The 23,478-nt window shown below is 39.3% G+C and overlaps 1 long non-coding RNA gene across 1 annotated transcript; it reads right to left on the bottom strand.

Annotated features, from left to right (window-relative positions):
- Positions 1-1,682: 1,682 nt before the first annotated feature.
- LOC142181572 (uncharacterized) lies at positions 1,683-22,938 on the bottom strand. The gene is made up of 3 exons (XR_012710227.1): positions 22,207-22,938; positions 4,228-6,046; positions 1,683-2,009 (listed from the first exon to the last, which is right to left on the bottom strand). It is a non-coding gene; the product is annotated as an uncharacterized LOC142181572 (long non-coding RNA).
- Positions 22,939-23,478: the final 540 nt, after the last annotated feature.

Raw genomic sequence — 23,478 nt, 5'->3', positions numbered from 1 at the left:
TCTTTTAAGTGCACCATCGACACAGTTCCTATAGCGGTTATTCCAATTATTTAACACATACAAAGTACGAGCAATTAGGCCCGCAAAGGGGTTGTTTTGAGTGTGGTGTCACTAGGCACATAATGAGAGAGTGTCCTAGACTCAATAGAGGCGAGGTTATGGGCTCCATTCCAGTTACAATTCCACCTACACAGCTAGCTAGGGGTGGATGATAGGCTGGTAGGGGGTGCCTTAGAGGAGGAGGCCCGACCCATTGATATGCTTTCTATGGTAGGGCTGATGCCGCTGCACCAGATGGTGTAATTATAGGTATGGTTTCAATTTGTTATAAAGGAGCATCATTTATGTTTTGATTCAGTTCTGCTTATTGGGTTGAGTCCTCCTATCTTGCTTCACATGTGGGTGAGTTGTGTGATGTAGTATTCTACTTATGTGTTTACCATTTTTGGAGATTCTATAGTTGTAGACAGTGTCTATTGTTTTGCTTTGTTTACTATTGAGAGCTATGAGACTAGAAGTGACTTTCTATTATTCATTATGGTAGGTTTTGATGTTATTTATAGATGGTTTGGTTACGAATTGTGATTTAAATGCTCTACCAGCATGGGGAATTCATTACGTTATGTGATTTTGTTTTGCGGAATTGAATTAGTGGAAGGTTTCAGTTGGTATGATGTGTATTCTACTTATGATTCAGAACTGAGGATGGGATCCTTACGTTTTCATGCAGTTTGATATGTTTGAACCGGGATGCGTGCCATGGTGGAGTTATATTAGATTGCGATTCTTGTGATTAGTTCATATATTTTGATTCTCCCTTGTGGAATTGATTTGCAATATGATACCAATAGGGAGTTGTACCTATCATGATTGTTTGATGATTCTCTCATGTGATTCTCTTTTAATTTTCAGTCATATTCGCATTGTACCTATCTAGTTTTAGCTTGCGCGGTTTGTGCCCCGATGGTGTAGGGTGTGACATGTTTATTTGGGCGAATGGTTATGATATTTTCAGGTTTCTTGCACAGTTGTCAGCATTGTGAAGGTTTGGGACAAGGTTTTAGCTGAGATGAGGTTATTAATTGTCAATGCTAGATTTGTTTATGGGCAGCTATGGTGGTCAGAGATGTTGTTATGGGCATATATGTGTGATGTGTTACATCGTGTAGATGTACTTTATGAGTGTATGCAGGGGCTGTTACGGCTGGTTGAGGTTGATACCGTGCGTTAGTGTAAGAATCGAGTCTTTGGGAAATGACCGAATGATGAAAATATTTGTTCTAAATCTTAACAGAGTGTATAAAAGGAAAAATCTTTAATTGAGATGGTGTTGTCGGGCTTATGTAGATTGGGGTGATGTGGGATCACCCGCGATTATTTGTATGGTGAGTGCATTCACAAATTTGATGACTTCAGAATGGTTCTTGGCACGTTCAAGGACAAATGTTTGTGTAAGATAGGGAGAATGTAACGACACGACCGGTCGTTTTGAGAATGTCACGACCCCGATTTCCCACCCACGGGAGTCGTGATGGCGCCTACTCATGAAAGCTAGGCAAGTCGACAATTACAGTTGTTTCCACCATTTTAATTAATCACACTGAATCATATATTAGCTAAGCAAAATAATTAAGAAAATACGGAAGTGATATAGCAAACTAACAATCTAATACATAGCTACCCCAAAGATCGGGTGTCACAATCAACGAACGACTAAGATTTTACTACAAATACGAGTCTGAAAGAAGTACAACTATTCTTAAAGTAGAAGAGATAGAAGAAAATAAAATGGGAAATGGGGACTTAAGGCTCTGTGAACGCCAACAGATCTACCTTGGTCTCCCTGGACTGAAGGCAGCTACCTCAAGCTACTCACAAGGTCCGACACTGAAATCTGTACAAAAGACTGTAGAGTGCAGTATCAGTACAACCGACCCCATGTATTGGTAAGTGTCGAGCCTAACCTCGGCGAAGTAGTGACTAGGCTAGGACACGACAACCATATAAACCTGTGTAGTTAAATCATATACAAACATAACAATAATAACAAAAAATGACAAATAAAGATGGAAAGGGACATGCTGCGGGGAATATCAAATTCAAACAACAAACCAATAGAGAAGCATAATGAACATCATATTTGAATCAACAAGAATAATGAAACAGTAACACGTGCACGGAATCACCCTTCGTACTTTTACTCTCGTTCTCACCATATGAAATAACAGAAACGACACGGTATCACCCTTCGTGCATTACCTCTCATAATCATGGCACGGCATCACCCTTCGTGCATTAACATTCACAATATCAGCACGGCATTGCCCTTCGTGCATTAACTCTCAAATCATGGCACGACATCATCCTTCGTGCATTTACACTCACAATATCGGCACGACATGACCCTTCACGTATTAACACTCACTCACAATATCATGCAAGGCATCACCCTTTGTGATTTACACTCTTTCCCACCCAAACAATATAAACAATACGTCCCAGCAAGGGAATCAACAATAGATACAATAACATCCCGGCAAGGGAATCAACAATATATACAATATCATCCCGGCAAGGGAATCATCTATAACCAATATCGTTTCAACAGTTACTTCACAAAATAAATCTCAACTTGAGCCAATACTCAACAATGGTCAATTACTCAGAAAGTACCATAAGTCTTGCTCAACACAGATAATCATCAATTTAGGCATGAACAGTACATAATTGAGTCACAACAATCATGTATAAGACTCACGGGCATGCTTGACACCAACGTATAGATACCGGTCACCACACCTATACGCCGTACTCAATACTAACACATAGAAAATAATACAACAACTCTTATTACCTCAAGCAAAGGTTAGATCAAACACTTACCTCAATTTCACGGACAAAAATCAAGCCTCAATTACAGCTTTACCTCTTGGTAATACTTCCAATCCGCTTGTATATAGTCATAATTTACTTAATAACATTAATAAATGCTAAACAAACCAATTCTAATGTATGAATATAGATTTCCCAATGTTTTTCCCAAAAAGTCAAAAATTGACCCCGGGCCCGCTTGGTCAAAACTCGATGTTCGAACCAAAACCCGATTACTCATTCACCCACGAACTCAAATATGCAATTTGTTTTGAAATCCGACCTCAATTTGAGGTCCAAATCCCCAAAATTTGAAAATCCTAATTTCTACCCAAAGTCACCTAATTTCCCATGAAAAACACTAGATTTTGAAGTGAAAACATGTAAAAAGATGAATTAGATTTGTCACACCTCTTTTTTTACCACCCGAGGGGATATAAATGAGTTTTTCCAATTAAAGTGACATAAATCTAAATGTGATTATTTTATTTATTTTTGAGAGTCGCCACTTGGAATAGTTTATGGTGTCCCAAGTTACCGGTTTATTTTAAATCCCAAATCGAGGAAAATCGACTTTATTTAAAAGCCTGGGAACCAGAAATTCTAGATAAGGAACTTTGTTAACCCGGGAGAAGGTGTTAGGCATTCCCGGGTTCCGTGGTTCGAGCACGGTCGCTTAAACTATTAAAATTGGCCTAATTATCTGATTACTTACCTGCTTAGAACCTATTGTGCATTTTATTCTTTTTACCACTTTTAATTAATTATTTAACCATTTTTAGGATTTATGGATTTATTTCTTAAACAAGTTAATATTGTCGTACATTTGCCGTTTTGGAATACACCGCAAACCACGCTACATGAAATGCACCTGTGGTTCGCGACATGTTTATATTTTTATTAATGTTCGAAGTTGTTGCGATCGGGTCACATGAAATGTAACCCGAATTTGGGATTATGTATCATGACTATGCCACGGGAACCGTACCCATAGTGACAATAATTAATGATTTATTAATGCACCTAAAACAAACTATGGTACTTATGAAATATTTTCCTAAGCTGCTTGGTTCGGAGAGGTCATTTGCTAACTCTGGCTAAATGAGGATATGAGAGAATGTAAAAAAAATAACCTTAAAAGTAAACATTCTTAATATTTCACCATTAAACTGAAAATTCTGTAGCTAGCACAAATCCACATCTGACTCAAGGCGGTCAGTTGACTACATAATTTGTAGGGTCTAAATCAAAAAGAACTAGAAAATGGAAAGATCAGTCATATAATCTCTTTCCATTCGCAAGATGATATAGGCATTTGAATATTAATGATAAAAGGTGTACAAAACAGTAACTTACTTATGAACTGCCTCTTTGAGCTTTTATTCATCCAAAAATTGGAGGATCAAGAAAACCAATTCCCTACTTAAGAAAGACATGGTGACAACTCCAGGAACTCCTAGCCCCTCTGGTGCAAATGTTTAGATGCTAATTAGCATAAGCAAATAAAAAGTAACCCAGTTTTTCCATCAATAGCTCCAAGTAATCACCTACTTAATTTAGATCATTTCCCCAACAACCAAGAAAATGTTCATCCAAGACGTGCTGAAATTTCTCACAACATTCCACAAATAATAACTGTTATAAGCAGAAAACACAATGTACTAACACTTGGGATCCAACAAAAATCATTTGAAACTTTGCTCTTTCAATCTTCACCACCAAATTGTAATGCAAAAAAGAAACATTCACTTAGCTTTCAGAAACCTCTCAAATCAATGAATTCAATACAAATTCTAAGAAGATGAGACACGCCAAACCCAATTCTCCTATATTTTGTTTCCTTCTTTTTTTGTTTTATGGTGCAGCTCCTTTTTGTCTTGGGGAATTAGACCTCTTTGTTTTGAGGAAGTTTGAGGCTGGTTCTTGAAGACTGGTGTGCTACCGTTCTTAGCTGAGGAATTTTGGAATTGGGGGGTCTGCCGTTCTTCGTAGGAATTTTCTATGGGAGGGGATCTAGGATTAGGTCTTTTATGTGTATAGACATATAGGTGTAGGTATAAGGATTAATTGATGGAAGAGATAAGGATTGGGAGTGTGATTTTTTTAGGGTAGGTATTTTTTGTAGGAAATTGCTAGGAAAGTGCATGTGATTTAGATGATATGAGAGAATGTTTTGCCATGTGACAATTTTTCATTGGGTCTTTTTTTCTTTTCTTGATAATTACTAAAACAAATCTACTCCTACTAAAGACGTAAATAAAAAGCAAGGTAAAATTACTACGCTCAATATTTAATTCTCAAAAACCACTTACTTAAATTAAACTACGCTAAATAAAATTAAATCCCTTTTTTTGTTGAAAATTTTTTTTCTTTGTAAAACGAAAAATAAAACTAATACTTTAAAAATTTGTAACTCTTTTTTTTTTTAAATTTCCAAATTATCTAAAATAAACCTATAAAAATGTGAAATAAAACTACAATATTAAAATTAAATTTAAAATCTATTTAAATAATAAAAGTTGGTGAAGAAAATCAAACATGGTAAAAAATTAGGTGCTCACAGCTGCCCCTCTTTGCTTGGAAACCTGAAGAGTTTTCAGACAAAGACAAAGTGAGCCATGTGACTAATTTTTGACCATATCGTTATTCAAAAGAGGAAGAAAATTAAAGAAAAAGGTGCAACCGAGTCCTTTGTTTTGGACAGCCTGCATATCCCGAGTTATAGGGGAATCAGGTCGCATGTAGTTCAAGGAGAATGATGGAGTGATGAATTCAAGAGTCGAGTGAGGTTCCGTCGAGACTCCGGTCTGTGGTCCGGTTGTTACATCAAAAATCAAAATTAAAAAGACTAACTAAGCCTATTAGCTACAAGTTACAAGATTCCTATCTATGAGTCTTCTGAAGCTTGATCTTGAATCTTGGTTCGTTCTTCATGCGAACTCTGATATGAATCTTGATGCTTGTTAGCTGCAGGTGCTGGTTTATTCTTTCACGGCTTCTTCGGATCAAGACCGGACATGCAAAGCTTGTGATTTCAATAACGTCTTGAGCATTCCATAGCTTTTCTCTACTTCTGCACTTCGAGTTCACTTCTTTTGATTTTCTTCTTTTTCTTTTATTCTGGATTGAGACTTCTTCTTTTGGTCATCTTGAACCTTGTGCCTCGAGGTAAAACCTGCCCAGACACCAAAACAAACAAATGAACGAAATTTTTCTGCCCCAGTTTTCACTAGAAAAATTTCGTGAGTTATCGTAACAAAATTCAAAACTACTTCTTTATTGAAAGCAAAAAAAGGTCGGGATTGTGTATCCATGGGAAAAAGAGATTAGGGAGTGGAGACCCTACATCTAAAATGAAATCAACTAGGGATTGGAGACCCTAAGTTGGAAAGATTACCAGGTTATGCTGGCATCCACTAGGGAGTGGGACCCTATGCTAGAAAAGATTACCATGTTATGCTGGCATCCACTAGAGAGTGGGACCCTATGTTGGAAAGGGAGACTACTAAATTGTGCACCTACACTAAAATGAACCAAGAAGGGTTTTTTTTTTGTTTTTATTTTCTTTCTTTTTTTAGAAAAATTATCATTTTTTTTTCTTTTGAGAAAATCATTCTTTTAAACAAATTGATCCAACGCTTTTTTTTCAAGGAATGAACAAATTAAATTTTTTTTAATCGAGACATTCTCTATTTTTCTTTTTTTTAATTTCTTAGGAGAAAATTCATCAGACTAGTTTTTATATCTTAGGATAAAAATTCATCAGACTAAGACATCTATCCTAGGAGAAAGTTCATCAGACTAGGTTTTCTATCTTAGGAGAAAGATTCATCAGACTAAGATTTCTTGTCCTAGGAGAAAATTCATCAGACTAGGGCTTTTATCTTTTTTTGATATCTTAGGAGAAAGTTTCATCAGACTAAGATTTTGATACTAGGAGAAAGTTCATCATACTAGGTTTTCTATCTTAGGAGAAAGATTCATCAAACTAAGATTTTGATCCTAGGAGAAAATTCATAAGACTAGGTCTTTTTTTTTTGGTATCTTCGGAAAAAGATTCATCAGACTAAGATTTTTATCCTAGGAGAAAGTTCTTCAGACTAGGTCTTCTATCTTAGGAGAAAGATTCATCAGACTAAGATTTTGATCCCAGGAGAAAGTTCATCAAACTAGGTTTTCTATCTTAGGAGAAAAAATTATCAGACTAAGATTTTGATCTTATGAGAAAGTACATCAGACTAGGTCTCTTTTCTTCTTCCTTTATGTTAGGTATCTTAGGAGAAAGATTCATCAGACTAAGATTCTGTTCATAGGAGAAAAATTCATCAGACTAGGTCTTCTATATTAGGAGAAAAATTCATCACACTAAGATTTTGATCCTAAGAGAAAGTTCATCAGACTAGGTCTTCTATCTTAGGAGAAAGATTCATCAGACTAAGATTTTGATCCCAGGAGAAAATCCATCAGACTAGGACTTTTTATCCTAGGAGGAAAAATGTGAAGATCAATGGCAAGATTTTATGCATAATAGCAAGACAAATTAAGGCAAAGATTTGAGAAACTTCCCTTTGTCGACTCTTCTCTTCTTTTTATTTCTTCTCTTTTTTCCTATTTTTTCTGTATTTTTTGAATCACTTTTCTTACACTACTTTGTTCCTGTTTCACACAAAGAAATATTTGTCAATTTTGAAAATGGTGGTCGGTTTATGGCCTTGAGTCCTTGGGCAGCTTGAGTAGGTTTCAAGAGACTTTTACTCTGCATCAACCCTTATTGTTTCACACCCATTACCATTTGTATTTGTGGCTCAATCAGCCTTATCCCAACGGGAGATCTTTTCTCAGGTGACCTTTTCTGATATTTTGAATGACTTCCTACTTTTGAGCAATTTGTCTGTCAGAGAGAATCACCAGTTATCTTTGCTTGCACCAAGTAGGCTGACAAGAGTTTTTTGGGAGAGCCTTTGCATGAGTCGTCAAGGTAAATTGACAATAACAACTAAGTGCTGGCCAATTTTACTTTGTGCAACTAAAAAGCTGGTAGCAGATTTTGAAATCTATTCTTAATTGTTTTGACAAGGACTGACTCAGGGTGAAGGACATAATGATGCAAAGAAACAAAAATTAACAAGAAATGACCCCTCTCGGAAGGATAGAAGGAAGAGTTATTTTTCCTTTTTTCTTTTTTTAATAACTAGCCTTAATGATCATGACATGCATTTTGGACTCAACGGCATGATCTATCAAACTAATCCAAACTCCCCGTTTGCCATTCTTATGAGCTTTGAAGTCGGGCTTGTTCGTGCCAATTCTTTGCATCAGCTTCGCGACTCACCTTCGACTAGTGGTGATGAGATGACCTGGCCGGTCGTCTTAAGAGCTAACGCCCCAATCCCCTATTAACTGCTTTTTCAAGTTTATTTCTGCTATTTTGATTTGCTGGGATGTTCGATTTCGGATTTCGGAGAGTTTTGGGACACTTAGTCCCTAAATGAGAGCTTATGTGTAGGAAAGTTGACTGTAGTTAGAACACTATGAAGACGGCCTCGGAATGGAAATTCTATGGTTCCGTTAGCTCCGTTAGGTGATTTCAGGCTTAGGGGCGTGTTCGGACTGTGTTTTGGAGGTCCATAGCTAATTTAGGCTTGAAATGCCAGAAGTTTAATTTTTGAAGTTTCCAGTCCGATAGTGAGATTTTGATCCGAGGGTTGGAATGGCATTCCAATAGTTGGAGTAGCTCCGTAGTGTTAAATGTGATGTGTGTGCAAAATTTCAGGTCATTCCGACGAGGTTTGGTAGACCTTTTGATCAAAAGAGTATTTTGAGAATTTTGGAGTTCTTAGGCTTAAATCCATGGTTAATTCGAGGTTTTGATATTTTTTAGGTATTTGAAGGATTGGTACAAGTTTGGATAGTGGTTTGTGACTTGCTGATGCCTTTGGTTGAGGTCCCGGAGGCCTCGGGATGATTTTGGATGGTTGACAGAAAGATTTTGGAATTAAAGTTGCAGCTCAGCTGCTGGTTCTATCATAACCGCACCAGCGGTTTGGCTTCTGCAGGTGCAGCACTGCAGAAGCGGCTAAGTGGCCGCAAAAGTAGAAATTGGCCATCTCTCCAGGAACCGTAGATGCGGGTAGTTCACCGCAGAAGCGGTACCGCACCTGCAGAAGGATAACCGCAGATACAGAATTTGGTCATTTCTTCAGAAACCGCAGAAGTGGTGATAATACTGCAAAAGCGGTACCGCATCTGCGGATTGGGAGTCGCAAATGCGTAAGCTGGCCCTTTAATGAAAAGTCGCAGATGTGACCTTGGCTCCGCAGATGCGGTCCCATGGCAGCAGTTACTGAAATCGCTGGCCATAACATATAAATAGTTGTCTTCGCGTATTTGAGCTATTCTTTCAGCATTTTCATCCGGGTTTGAAGCTTTTGAGAGAGATTTTTGAGGAAAACAAAGGGAAATCACTTGGAGGTAACATCATTTACTTCATAACTCGTTTTATGTGATTAAAGACCTAATTAGTGGTGAAAAATTTGGGAAGAATGGGTATTTAAGGCTTGAGTTTAAAAAACTTTTAAATGAGGATTTGAGGGGCCATTTGGACTCCGATTTCAGTGTTCTTGTTATGTATAGACTCATGAGAGTACGAGGTTTCTGAAAATATAAATTTCAATTAATTTTGAGACGTGGTCTGGAGGGGCATTTTGGTCATTTTACATAATTCCGTGTATTATCTTAGACTTTAATTGTAGAATCAGTTATTTGAAGTCTTATTTACATTATGCAATTGAATTAAATAGATTTGGGCCATTTGGAGTCAAGTATTCGTGGCAAAGATGTGGTGTCGGGTTGATTTTGAGCTGGTTCGAGGTAAGTGGCTTGTCTAACCATGTGTGGGGGACCTTCCCCTTAGGATATGATATATTGGGTATGTGAAATGCCTTGTACGTGAGGTGACGAGTGCGTACTTGAGCTAATTGTTGAAAATCCGAATTTACTTTAAGTATTTCAATTGAGTTCCTTTTTCCTGCTTTATACTACTTGTGAATTTAGTATGTTGTAGTTTAGAAAAGCTTGTTTAATTGACTTAATTGCCTATTTGCTTAAACTACTTTAATTGCATTAAGTGAAGCATGTTAGGCTAGAATTAACTATTTACTTGTTACGAAATTTGCATTTAATTGAGTATTCTTGTGTTGCTTCTATGTGTTTTTAATTTGGGAATACGAGACGACATCCTGGGAGATCCCCTGTACGTATTTATGATCTGGACTGAGATGCGGGATATCAAGAGACCGTGGCACGTATATTGAGGATACACAAGAGATCTCTAGCATATATTGAGGGTACCAAGAGATCCTCGGGATACCAAGAGATCCCTTGTATACATAGAGGATACCAAGAGATCCTCGGGATACCCAAAGATCCCCGGTTATCAGCCTTGTTACGAGTGGTAGTTCCTTGAGGTTTATCTTCATCTCTGTTTCCGTTATTGTACTCTTATTATCCTGTATAGACTATTATTGTAGATTCTCAATTGTACTGCTTATCGTATCCTGTCATCTTTATATTTATCTAATCTCAGTAGGGCCCTGACCTTCCTCATCACTACCCAACCGAGGTTAGGCTTGGCACTTACTGAGTAACGCTGTGGTGTACTTATGCCCGTTCTATGCATGTTTTTCATGTGCAGATCCAGGTATCGCTACTCAGGCCTATCATCCTTGAGGAGGTGACTACTCTAGAGACTTTGAGGTACATCTGCCGTGTCTGCAGACCGAGAAGTCCTTTTCTGTTCTGGCTTTTAGTATTTAGCCCTTATGTATTTTTCTGTTCTTATTAGACATTCCTAAGTTAGAGCTATGTAGTGTCGATCTTAGCTTGTGATTCATGGGTTTTCGGGTATTGGATTTATGTATTGGTATTGAGAGTTAAACATGGTGTAAGCCAAGCGGCACATTTAAACACTATTACTACTTTATTTCTGTTTTAAATTGTTTTACTTCCGCAAATTTTGATTTTCTTCCGCAAATTAGGCCTACCTAGTCGTAGAGACTAGGTGTCATCATGATGGTTCACGGAGGGCGATTCGGGGTCATGACAAGTTGGTATCAGAGCTCTAGGTTCATAGGAATCATGGATCACGAGCCGGTTTATTAGAGTCTCGCTGATTGGTACAGAGACGTTTGTACTTATCTACGAGAGGCTATGTAATTGTTAGTAAAATTCCACTTCATTTGATTTCCTTGTCGTGCGATATTTTGACATCACAATTTTAAACTTTTGCCTTCTATTCTCTCACATATGGTGAGGACATGTGCTACCCGAGATGATCAGGCACCTGTGCCCCCTACTGTAGTCGTCAAAGGCCGAGGTCGGGGTAGAGGCCGAGAAAGTACACGTGGTGCAGCCAGAGCACCTGTGCGAGCTACCGCCGAGGTACCACCAGTAATTCCAACCGTAGTCCAAGCACTTGACGTGCCTACTGCTACTACTACTCCAGCTCTTCAGGAGACTCTGACACAGTTCATGAGCATATACACCACTGTGGCTCTGGCAGGGCTACTTCCCATTGTTGCAGCTACATCTTAGGCTGGGGGAGGAGCACAAACTCCTGTCGCCCATAATCCTGAGCAGCGAGTACATGTTGATCAGGTCCCTGAGATTATTCCTGTACAAACTGCAGTGCCAGTTCAGCCCGAGGACAGGGCAACGGCTTCTGAGGAGGAGCAGCTGAGGCTTGAGAGGTTCAAGAAGTACAAGCCTCGGTATTCAGTGGTCTATCATTGGATGATACTCTAGGATTTCTAGATGAGAGTTACCGCATTCTCCGTACCATGGGTATATCAGGATCGAGTAGGGTTTCCCTGCGTACCAGCTTCAAGGTGCCGCCTATGAGTGGTGGCGCACCAATGAGTTAGACAGTCCAGATGAGGCTGCTTCACTGACTTGGGCTCAGTTTTCAGATTTGTTCTTGAGGGAGTATGTACCTCAAAGCCTTAGGGAAGCATGGCGTGCAGAGTTTGAGCATTTCCGCCAGGGTACTATGACTGTCTTTGAGTATGTTGTTCGTTATACTAGTTTGGCTAGACATGCCCTAGCATTGGTTTCTTCTGTTCGTGAGAGGGTTCGCCGGTTTATTGAGGGCCTTATTCCCAGCATTAGATCTACCATGGATCATGAGTTGGAGATGGATATTTCTTATCAGCAGGTGGTGAGCATTGCTAGGAGGATTGAGGGTATGCATGCTAGGGAGAGATAGTAGAGGGAGGCCAAGAGGTCTCGAGAGTCAGACCATTATTCTGGTGCATGTACCCCAGCTACAGGTCGTCATGGTAGGGATTGTATGAGTCGCCCTATTCATTCAGCTCTTCCAGCAGCCAATAGTGCTCCAGCTCCTCCTAGGCCTCAGGTGCCTTACTATGCACCTCAGATTTCTAGCGCGCCTCCTGCGCGGGGTGCTTTCAGAGGCCAGTCTAGCAGACCTGGTCAGAGCAAGTCACAGCCTCCACGTCCTCCCAGAGCTTGTTTTAAGTCTGGTAACACACGCCACGTGGTGAGGGATTGCCCTAGGCTTGGGAGGCGTGCACCTCCACAAACTTCGCAGCCATAGCGTGTCCCGCAGAGTTCTCAGGCTATGATTACAGCTCCAGTTACTACCACACCTGCTCAGCCTGCTAAAGGTTGAGGTCGGGGATGTAGAGGTCACCCTAGAGGGGGAGGCCAGGCTAGATACTATGCCATTCCTGCCCGTACCGAGGCTGTAGCTTCTGATTCTGTCATCACAGGTATTATATTGGTTTGCCACACAGATGCATTGGTTCTATTCGATCTAGGCTCTACTTACTCTTATGTGTCTTCTTATTTTTCTCCGTATTTGGGTGTATCTTGGGATTCTTTGAGTTCCCCTATTTGTCGTGTTTGGTTGCTCTTAGTGGTTTTGAGACCAGAGCTGATTTATTGTTGCTCAGCATGGTAGATTTTGACATTATATTGCGCATGGACTAGTTGTCGCCCCATTATGCTATTTTAGATTATCATACCAGAACCATGATGCTAGCTATGCCAGGTGTACCGCGTGTTGAGTAGATGGGTACTTTAGATCACACTCCTAGTAGAGTTATTTCTTTTCTTAAAGCTCAGCGTATGGTTGAGAAGGGTTGTGATGCGTACTTAGCTTATGTGAGAGATGTCAGTATTGATACCCCTTCAGTTGATTCAGTCCTAGTAGTACGGGATTTTCGCGATGTGTTTCCAGCTGATTTTCCAGGCATGCCACCTGATAGAGATATTGATTTTGGCATCGATATATTGCCGGCCACTCAGCCCATTTCTATTCCTCCGTATCGTATGGCTCCTCCTGAGTTGAAAGAGTTGAAGGATCAGTTACAGGAATTTCTTGATAAGGGTTTTATTCGGCCCAGTGTATCACCTTAGGGTGCTCCTGTCTTGTTTATGAAGAAGAAAGATGTTTCTATGCATATGTGTATTGATTATTGCCAGTTGAACAAGGTTACCATGAATAACCACAATCTTTTGCCTCATATTGATGATCTGTTTGACCAGCTTCAAGGCGCACATGTGTTTTCTAAGATTGATTTGCGCTCAGGTTACCATCAGTTGAAGATTCGGGAGCCAGATATCCCAAAGACTGCTTTCAGGACTCGGTATGGTCATTACGAGTTCCTTGTCATGTCATTTGGGCTGAAAAATGCCCCAGCAGCCTTTATGCATTTGATGCACAGTGTGTTCCGGCCATATCTTGACTCGTTCGTCATTGTCTTTATTGATGACATTCTGGTGTATTCCCGAAGTCGGGAAGATCATGACCAACACCTAAGGACTGTGCTTCAGACTCTGAGAGAGAAGAAATTATATGCTAAGTTCTCGAAATGTGAGTTTTGGTTGGATTCGGTGACATTCCTAGGCCACGTAGTATCGAATGAGGGTATTCAGGTGGATCCGAAGAAGATAGAGATCATGCAGAGTTGGCCCAGACCATCCTCTGCTACAGAGATCCGCAGTTTCCTTAGCTTGGCGGGTTACTACCGTCAATTTGTTGAGGGGTTTTCATCTATTGCAGCCCCTATGACTAGACTGACCTAGAAGGGTGCTTCGTTCCAGTGGACGGAGGAGTGTGAGGCGAGCTTTTAGAAGCTCAAGACAGCTGTGACCACAACCCCAATTTTGACACTGCCTATATGTTCGGGGTCTTATATGGTCTATTGTGATGCCTCAAGGGTTGGCCTCGGAGGGTGTTGATGCAGGATAGTAGGGTGATTGCCTACGCGTGCAGACAATTGAAGATACATGAGAAGAACTACCCTGTTCATGACCTTGAGTTAGCTGCCATTGTTCACGCCCTAAAGATTTTGCACCATTACTTATATGGTGTGCCTTGTGAGATTTATACGGACCATCGGAGCTTGCAGCACCTGTTCAAGCAAAAGGATCTAAATTTGTGCCAAAGGAGGTGGTTAGAGTTGCTAAAGGACTATGATATAATCATTTTTTATCACCTGGGCAAGGCCAATATAGTGGTTGATGCCTTGAGTTGCCGGGCGGAGAGTTTGGCATATTTACCAGCATCAGAGAGGCCTATGGTGATGGATGTTCAGGCCTTAGCTAGCCTGTTTGTGAGATTGGATCTTTCAGAGCCTAGTCGGGTTCTAGCTTGCGTGGTTTTTCGGTCTTCCTTATTTGGTCGTATCAACGAGCGATAGTATGATGACCCTTATTTGCTTGTCCTAAAGGACAAGGTTCAGCATGGTGATGCTAGAGATATGACTATTTGCGTAGCCAATGTTGATGGTGTTCGGAAGTTGATTCTGGAGGAGGCCCATAGCTCGCGGTATTCCATCCATCCAGGTGCCGCGAAGATATATCAGGATTTGAGGCAGCACTATTAGTGGAGGTGGATGAATAAAGATATAGTTGGATTCATAGCTCGGTGTCTCAACAGTCAGCAGGTGAAGTATGAGCACCAGAGACTGGGTGGGTTGCTTCAGCAGATAGAGATTCCGAAGTGGAAGTGGGAGCGGATCACCATGGACTTTGTAGTTGGGCTCCCGCGTACTTTGAGGAAGTTTGATGCTATTTGGGTGATTGTGGATCGGCTGACCAAGTCCGCTCATTTCATTCCTGTGTGTACTACTTATCCCTCAGAGTGGTTGGCGGAGATTTATATTCGGCAGATTGTTCATCTGCATGGTATTCCAGTGTCCATCATTTCAGATAGAGGTACTCAGTTCACATCACGGTTTTGGAGGGCCGTTCAGCATGAGTTAGGTACTCGGGTGGAGTTGAGTACAACATTTCACCCTCAGATGGACGGACAGTCCGAGTGCACTATTCAGATTCTTGAGGATATGCTCCGTGCATGTGTGATTGAGTTTGGAGGGTCTTGGGATCATTTCTTGCAATTGGCGGAGTTTGCTTACAACAATAGCTATCAGTCCATCATTCATATGGAACCGTATGAGGCTTTATATGGGAGCTATAGATCCCCGATGGGTTGGTTTGAGCCGGGTGAGGCCAGATTGTTGGGCACATACCTGGTTTAAGATGCTTTAGAGAAGGTTAAGGTGATTCATGATAGACTCCGCATAGCCCAGTCCAGACAGAAGAGTTACGCGGACCGGAAGGTTCATGATGTTTCCTATATGGTTGGAGAGCAGGTTCTGCTTCGGATTTCGTTTATGAAGAGCGTTATGAGATTCGAGAAGAAAGGGAAGTTGAGTCCAAGGTTTATTGGCCCTTTTGAGATAATGAGGCGCGTTGGGTAGGTTGCTTATGAGCTTGCCTCACTTCCAAGCTTGGCAGGAATTCATCTGGTATTTCATGTTTCGATGCTTCAGAGGTATCACGGTGATCCGTCGAACGTGTTGGATTTCAATTCAGTCCAATTGGACAAGGATCTATATTATGTTGAGGAGCCAGTGGCAATATTAGACAGGCAGGTTAGACAGCTAAGGTCAAAGAACATTGCTTCGGTAAAGATTTAGTGGCGGGGCTCGCCAGTCAAGGAGGCGACCTGGGAGGCCGAGCAGGATATGCACAGTCGTTACCCTCATCTTTTCACTACTTCAGGTATGTCTTGATGCTTATTCGAGGACGAACGAACGTTTAAGTGTAAGAGTATATGACGACCCGACCGGTCGTCTTAAGAACTAATGCCCCGATCCCCTATTAAGTGCTTTCCCAGAGTTTATTTCTGCTATTTTGATTTACCAGGATGTTCGGTTTCTAGTTTCGGAGAGTTTTGGGACACATAGTCCCTAAATGAGAGCTTAAGTGTTGGAAAGCTGACCGTAGTTGGAACAGTATGAAGATAGCCTAGGAATGGAATCTGATGGTTCCGTTTTGCTCCGTTAGGTGATTTCAGGCTTAGGGGCGTGTTCGGAGTGTATTTTGGAGGTCCGTTGATAATTTAGGCTTGAAGTACCGGAAGTTGAATTTTTGAAGTTTCCGGTCCGATAGTGAGATTTTGATCCGAGAGTCAGAATGGAATTTCAGAAGTTGGAGTAGCTCCATAGTGTTGAATGTGACGTGTGTGAAAAATTTCAGGTCATTCGGACGAGGTTTGATAGACTTTTTGATCGAAAGCGTATTTTGAGAATTTGGAGTTCTTAGGCTTAAATCCATGGTTAAATCGAGGTTTTGATGTTGTTTTAGGTGTTTTAAGGATTGGTACAAGTTTGGATAGTGGTTTGTGACTTGTTAGTGCCTTTGGTTGAGGTCCCGGAGGCCTCGATATGATTTTGGATGGTTGACGGAAAGATTTTTGAATTAAAGTTGCAGCTTCAGCTGTTGGTTCTGTCATAACCATAACTGCGGTTTGGGTTCCACAGGTGCGGCACCACAGAAGCGGCTAAGTGGCCGTAGAAGCAGAAATTGGCCATCTCTTCAGGAACCACAGATGCGGGTAGTTCACTGAAGAAGCGGAACCGTACCTGCGGAAGGATAACCGCAGATGCGGAATTTGGTCATTTCCTCAGAAACCGCAGAAGCGATGATAATACCGCAGAAGCGGTACTGCATTTGGAAATTGGGAGTCGCAGATGCGGAAGCTTGCCCTCTAATGAAAAGTCGCAGATGCGACCTTAGCTCCGCAGATGCGGTCCTAGGGCCGCAGATGCGGAAATCGCTGGCCAGAACATATAAATAGTTGCCTTCGCGAATTTGAGCTATTCTTTCACCATTTTCATCCGAGTTTGAAGCTTTTGAGAGAGATTTTCGAGGAAAACAAAGGAGAATCACTTGGAGGTAACATCCTTGACTTCATAACTCGTTTTTATGTGATTAAAGACCTAATTAGTGGTGAAAAATTTGGGAAGAATGGATATTTAGAGCTTGAGTTTAAGAGATCTTTAAATGAGGCTTTGATGGGTCATTTGGACTCTGATTTCAGTGTTCTTGTTATGTATAAACTTGTGAGAGTACGAAATTTCTGAAAATATAAATTTCACCCGATTCCGAGACGTGGTCCCGAGAGGCATTTTGGTCATTTTACATAATTTCGCGTATTAGCTTAGACTTTAATTGTAGAATCATTTACTTGAAGTGTTATTTACATTATGCAATTGAATTGAATTGATTTGGTCCATTTGGAGCCGAGTATTCATGGCAAAGACATGGTGTCGGGTTGATTTTGTGCTGGTTCGAGATAACTGGCTTGTCTAACCTTGTGCGGGGGACCTTCCCCTTAGGATATGATATATTGGGTAATGGAAATGCCTTGTACGTGAGGTGACGAGTGCGTACTTGAGATAATTGTTGAAAATTCGATTTTACTTTAAGTATTTCAATTGAGTTCCTTTTTCCTGCTTTATTCTACTTGCGAATTTAGCCTGTTGTAGTTTAGAAAAGCATGTTTAGTTGACTTAATTGCCTATTTGCTTAAACTGCTTTAATTGCATTACGTGAAGCATGTTAGGCTAGAAGGAAAAAGAATAGAAGGATAGACAGACATGACTCATACAAACATAATAGAAGGATAGAAGGGTTTGACTCATTAAAATAAATAAAATCTGTATCACAACCCTGAAATAACCCAGATAGCAGAAAAAACATCAAAACAAGCTACCAAGATTCCTTCCGAGTGAGGAGAGAATTACTTTTCAATTGCTAAGCTTGACATTTAGCCACAAATTTTCTCATCAGAATCACCATGGCCTTCTCCAATTTCAAAATCATTAACTTCAGTTAGCAAGTTCCCGAGAGGATTCTCATACTCCATGTCACCACGCATCATCCCCACAAAGTGTGTATCATCATGCACAGGTAAAGGATTCTGCACGATATTCTGGGTGTCACTGTCTTGGATCACAATCCGTTTTTCCTGGATCATCCTTTCTATTTCTCTTTTCAAATCCCAACAGCTCTCAATATTGTGCTCTTGGGCATTAGAATGGTATTCACACATTTTAGAAGGGTCAAAACGTGTTGCACGGGGGTCCACATGATTTGGAGGAATAGGTGCAATCATGTCATACTACTTTAATTTCTCAAACAAGTTTGCATAGGACTCTCCTATTGGTGTAAAATTATCTTTCAGCCCTTGTTCCCTTCTATACCCTTGGCTTGGATGTGGGTTATAAGGCATTTGAAAATTTTGTGGAGGCTGATGGAGATTTTGCGGTACTGATTCTCACCTTTTGTGGTGTCTTAGTGGCCGGGCAACATACTGAGGGCAGCAACATAGTATTGAGGGTTTTGAGGTGGATAATATTGCTTAGGAGCATCATCAGAAAACAGATGAGGCTGGTCATACCTTCGAGATACTCTCCTAGGAGCTCTTCTCGACCCTGATGTCATCATGATTTCTTCGTCCTTCTTATTCGTGTCACTAAAACTATCAGATTCAAACTGGACAGTTTGAGTTGCGACCTTAGAGCTGTTTGACTTATAATTCTGATTGCCTTAAGACCATTCTCAACCATTTCCCCCATTTTGATTGCTTCCGAGAAGGGTTTACCCACTACGGACATCATGTTTTGAAAATAATATGGCTCTTAATCCTAAAGAAAGACAGTGATTAGCTCCTGGTCATCCATGGGTGGCTTAACTCTAGCTGTTTGCTCTCTCCATTTAATGGCATATTCCCTGAAACTTTCATTTTGTTTCTTCTTCAAGTTTGAAAGGGAATTGCGGTCTGGGGCGATGTCGATGTCGTATTGGAACTGTTTGACAAAGGTCTGTGCCATGTCGTCCCAGACATACCAGCGGGATGTTTCTTGATCTATAAACCATTCAGAGGCTACACCCGTAAAGCTTTCCCCAAAATAAGCTATCAGCAATTCTTCATTTCTTTTCGTACTTCTTAGTTGATTGCAATACTTTTTCATGTGGGCTATGGGGTCTCCATGTCCATAATACTTTTTAAATTTGGGAGTCTTGAAACCAGACGACAAGTGGACATCGGGGAACATACATAGATCCTTGAAGGCGATACTCTTCTAACCTACCAGCCCTTGCATGTTTTTCAACTGTTGTTCTAAGCTTTCCACTCTTTGGGTCATTTCTTCTTGTGCCATCTTTCGGGCAGGCTTCTCAATGTTTGCAGGAAGATCAAACAAGTACCAGTGGTATTCACGAGAGTGGTACTGCTCTTGCAGGGTAGCAAATTGTGACTCAAGACAAGGCTGTCCTTGGCTATTGGCCCATGCTTGACACATTTTGGTCATTTGCTGTTTCAGTATTCTATTTTCCTCACCAGAGTAGACTCTTGTTGAACTCTCTGACCCTGAGTCTCTTGAGAACTTGTAACAGCTTCGATGTCAGTTATCATTTTCCTTGGATCTTGTGTTGTGCGCTTACCACAAATCGTCCACCTCAAACTTTCTTCATAGTTCAAACAAAAGACACATTAGAATGGATTCAGTCAGTCCTTATTATTATCGTCATTTTTTTCATTTTTTTACTTTTTTCTTTTTAATGGTTGATCGAACCTGACGTGGGTTGCCTACGTATCATGTGGGAACATGAATAAGATCTTGCGTAGTTCCGAAAGATCAGGAATAATGTAAATAAACTAAGTCTTTTTTTTTATTTCTGAAAGAAAGACTAATAAATAAGAAAGAAAATATTTTTGGATTTTTATTTGTTTTTTTAAAAAGATTTTTTTTTAAAGAAAGACGTCTAAAAAAGAGAAAAATATATTTTTTTTGAAGTTTAACTTCTTTTTCTTTTTTCTTTTTTTTTTTCATGAAATTTCGAAAGAAAAACTTCTAAAGAAGAAAGGAAATATTTTTGGACTTTTACTTTTAATTTATGAAAGAAATACTCCAAAATAAAAGAGAAAATATTTTTGAATCTTGAATTTTCTTTTGTATTTTAAACAAATATTTATTGGATTTTGAGAGAGATTAAAAGAAAATATTTTTACAATTTTTTTAAAAATTGGGGTCCAAAAGAAAGACTTTCTAAAGAATGAAGTAATGGAAAAGATCTTTGGATTTTTTTTAAAAAAAAAGTGTCTAAAAGAAAGACTTTCTAAAGAAGGAAGTAAAGGAAAATATTTTTGAATATTTTTTTTTTGATAAATGGGGGCCGGAACCGATGAGGTTTGCCTACGTATCTCACATCCAGTGAGAATCAGACCTCTGTAGTTCGCCCAGTTTTGATGGAACAGGGGAAGCATGACCTTTGAAAAATTTGGCTTATTTTCTTCTTTTTTTTTCAAAATTTCAGCAGTGTTTCAGAATTTTAAATACCTACCTCTCACTCTTGATTTTTCCCTTTGATTTTCTCTTCTTTTTTCCCTTTTTTTTTTCTTTTTGATTTTCTTTTCCGATTCTAGAAGTCAGTCAACATGCAAGCCAAAACAAATAGATGCACAAGTAGCACGTAAGATGCATCATGATGGTCTTTGAATTTGGGTTCACTTGTCCTAGACGGACCCAACCCCTGTGTTGATCCCCCAAAGTCAAATGTACGTGATGCAAACAAGCGTTCCTACTAGGGATCCGGCATGAGGCTATGCTATTCTAGGTTTAAAAACCTGGGTGTATTGTTGTAGATCTGGCTTACCCGAGCGGACAGCTCGAGCCGAGGGGGCAGCGTACCGGGAATACAGAAGCTTCACCAACTTTGCAACTTGTATGAACCTCGTTCTAAAATTGGGATATGACTCTAACAGAAAAGAAGTCACGCGAAGTGCACACTCCCCATAAGATTAGAAGACTCAGAGAGAAAAGGGTTTTATAGCAATTTATATACAATTCACTCAGTATAAAAGTGGTAAAAAGCGACATTTAGCACATCAGGCTCAATACACGTAAAAATTAGATAATAAATAAAAAGCCAACTATCATAGTTATTCTAAGCTCGAATTCTGAACCCTGAACCAGAAGTTCTGAGTTCTTTTCCCCGATAGATTCGCCAGAGTTGTCACACCTCCTTTCTACCACCAGAGGGGGATATAAGAGTGTTTTTCCAATTAAAGTGACATAAATCTAAATGAAATTATTTTATTTATTTTTCAGAGTCGCCACTAATGGTGTCCCAAGTCACCAATTTATTTTAAATCCCAAATCGAGGAAAATCGACTTTATTTAAAAGTCTGCGAACCAGAAATTCTAGATAAGGAATTTTGTTAACCTGGGAGAAGGTGTTAGGTATTCCCGGGTACCGTGGTTCGAGCACAGTCGCTTAAACTATTAAAATTAGCCTAATTATCTTATTAATTACATGTTTAGAAGCCATTGTGCATTTTATTCCTTTTACCACTTTTAATTAATTATTTAACCATTTTTAGGATTTATAGATTTATTTCTTGAACAAGTTACGATTGTCGTACACTTGTCGTTTTGGATTACACAGCAAAGCACGCTACATGAAATGCACCCGCGGTTCGCAACATGTTTATTTTTTTTATTAATGTTCGAAGTTGTTGCGATCGGGTCACATGAAATGCACACCCGAATTTGAGATAATGTATCATGACTATGCTATGGGAATCGTACCCATAGTCACAATAATTAATGATTTATTAATGCACCTAAAACAAACTACGGTATTTATGAATTATTTTCCTAGTCTGCTTGGTTCGGAGAGGTCATTTGCTAACTCTGGCTAAATGAGGATATGAGAGAATGCAAAAAAAAAATAACCTAAAAAATAAACATTCTTAATATTTCACCATTAAACTGAAAATTTTTGAAATAGCAAAAATCCACATCTGACTCAAGGCGGTCAGTTGACAACATAATTTGTAGGGTCTAAATCGAAAAGAACTAGAAAATGGAAATATCAGTCATATAATCTCTTTCAATTCTCAAGATGATATCGACATTTGAATATTAACGATAAAAGGTGTACAGAACAGAAACTTACTTATGAACTGCCTCTTTGAGCTTTTACTCATCCAAAAATTGGAGGATCAAGAAAACCAATTCCCTATTTAAGAAAGACACGCTGACAGCTCCAGGAACTCCTAGCCCCTCCGGTGCAATTGTTTGGATGCTAATTAGAAGAAGCAAATAAAAAGTAATTCAGTTTTTCCATCAATAGCTCCAAGTAATCACCTACTTAATTTTGATCATTTCCCCAACAACCAAGAAAATGTTCATCTGAGACGTGCTGAAATTTCTCACAACATTCCACAAATAATAATTGTTATAAGCAGAAAACACAATGTACTAACACTTGGGATCCAACAAAAATCATTTGAAACTTTTCTCTTTAAATCTTCACCACCAAAGTGTAATGCAAAAAAGAATCATTCACTTAGCTTTCAGAAACCTCTAAAATCAATGAATTCAATACAAATTCCAAGAAGATGAGACATGCCAAACCCAATTCTCCTATATTTTGTTCCCTTCTTTTTTGTTTTGTGGTGCAGCTCCTTTTGTCTTGGGGAATTAGACCTCTTTGATTTGAGGAAGTTGGAGGCTGATTCTCGAAGATTGGTGTGCTACCATTCTTAGCTGAAGAATTTTGGAATTGGGGGGTTTGCCGTTCTCCTTAGGAATTTTCTATGGGAGGGGATCTAGGATTAGGTCTTTTATGTGTGTAGAAATATAAGTATAGGTATATGGATTAATTTGTGGAAGAGATAAGGATTGACAGTGTGATTTGTCTATGGTAGGTGTTATTTGTAGGAAATTGCTAGGAAAGTGCCTGTGAATTATATAATAAGAGAGAATCTTTTGCCATGTGACAATTTTCCATTGGCTCTTTTTTTCTTTTCTTGATAATTACTAAAACAAATCTACTCCTACTAAATAAGTAAATAAAAAGAAAGGTAAAATTCTACACTCAATATTTATTTCTCAAAAACCTCTCACTTAAATTAAACTAAGCTAAATAAAATTATATCCCTTTTTTTGTTGAAACTTTTCTTTCTTTGTAAAATGGAAAATAAAGCTAATACTTTAAAAATATGTAACTCTTTTTTTTTTAAATTTCCAAATTATCTAAAATAAACCTATAAAAAGGTGAAATAAAACTACAATATTAAAATTAAACTTAAAATATTTTTAAATACTAAAAGTGAGTGAAAAAATCAAACATGGTCAAAAATTAGGTGCTCACAAGATTGAAGAAGATGAGTTAGAAATCACATACCTAAGACTTGGAGAAGTTTGGGTCTTCGAAAAATCACAT

Source organism: Nicotiana tabacum, chromosome 1 (genome assembly GCF_000715075.1).
Source record: "Nicotiana tabacum cultivar K326 chromosome 1, ASM71507v2, whole genome shotgun sequence".
NCBI classification, from domain to species: Eukaryota; Viridiplantae; Streptophyta; class Magnoliopsida; order Solanales; family Solanaceae; genus Nicotiana; species Nicotiana tabacum.
This window is presented reverse-complemented; position numbering and strand designations above follow the sequence as displayed.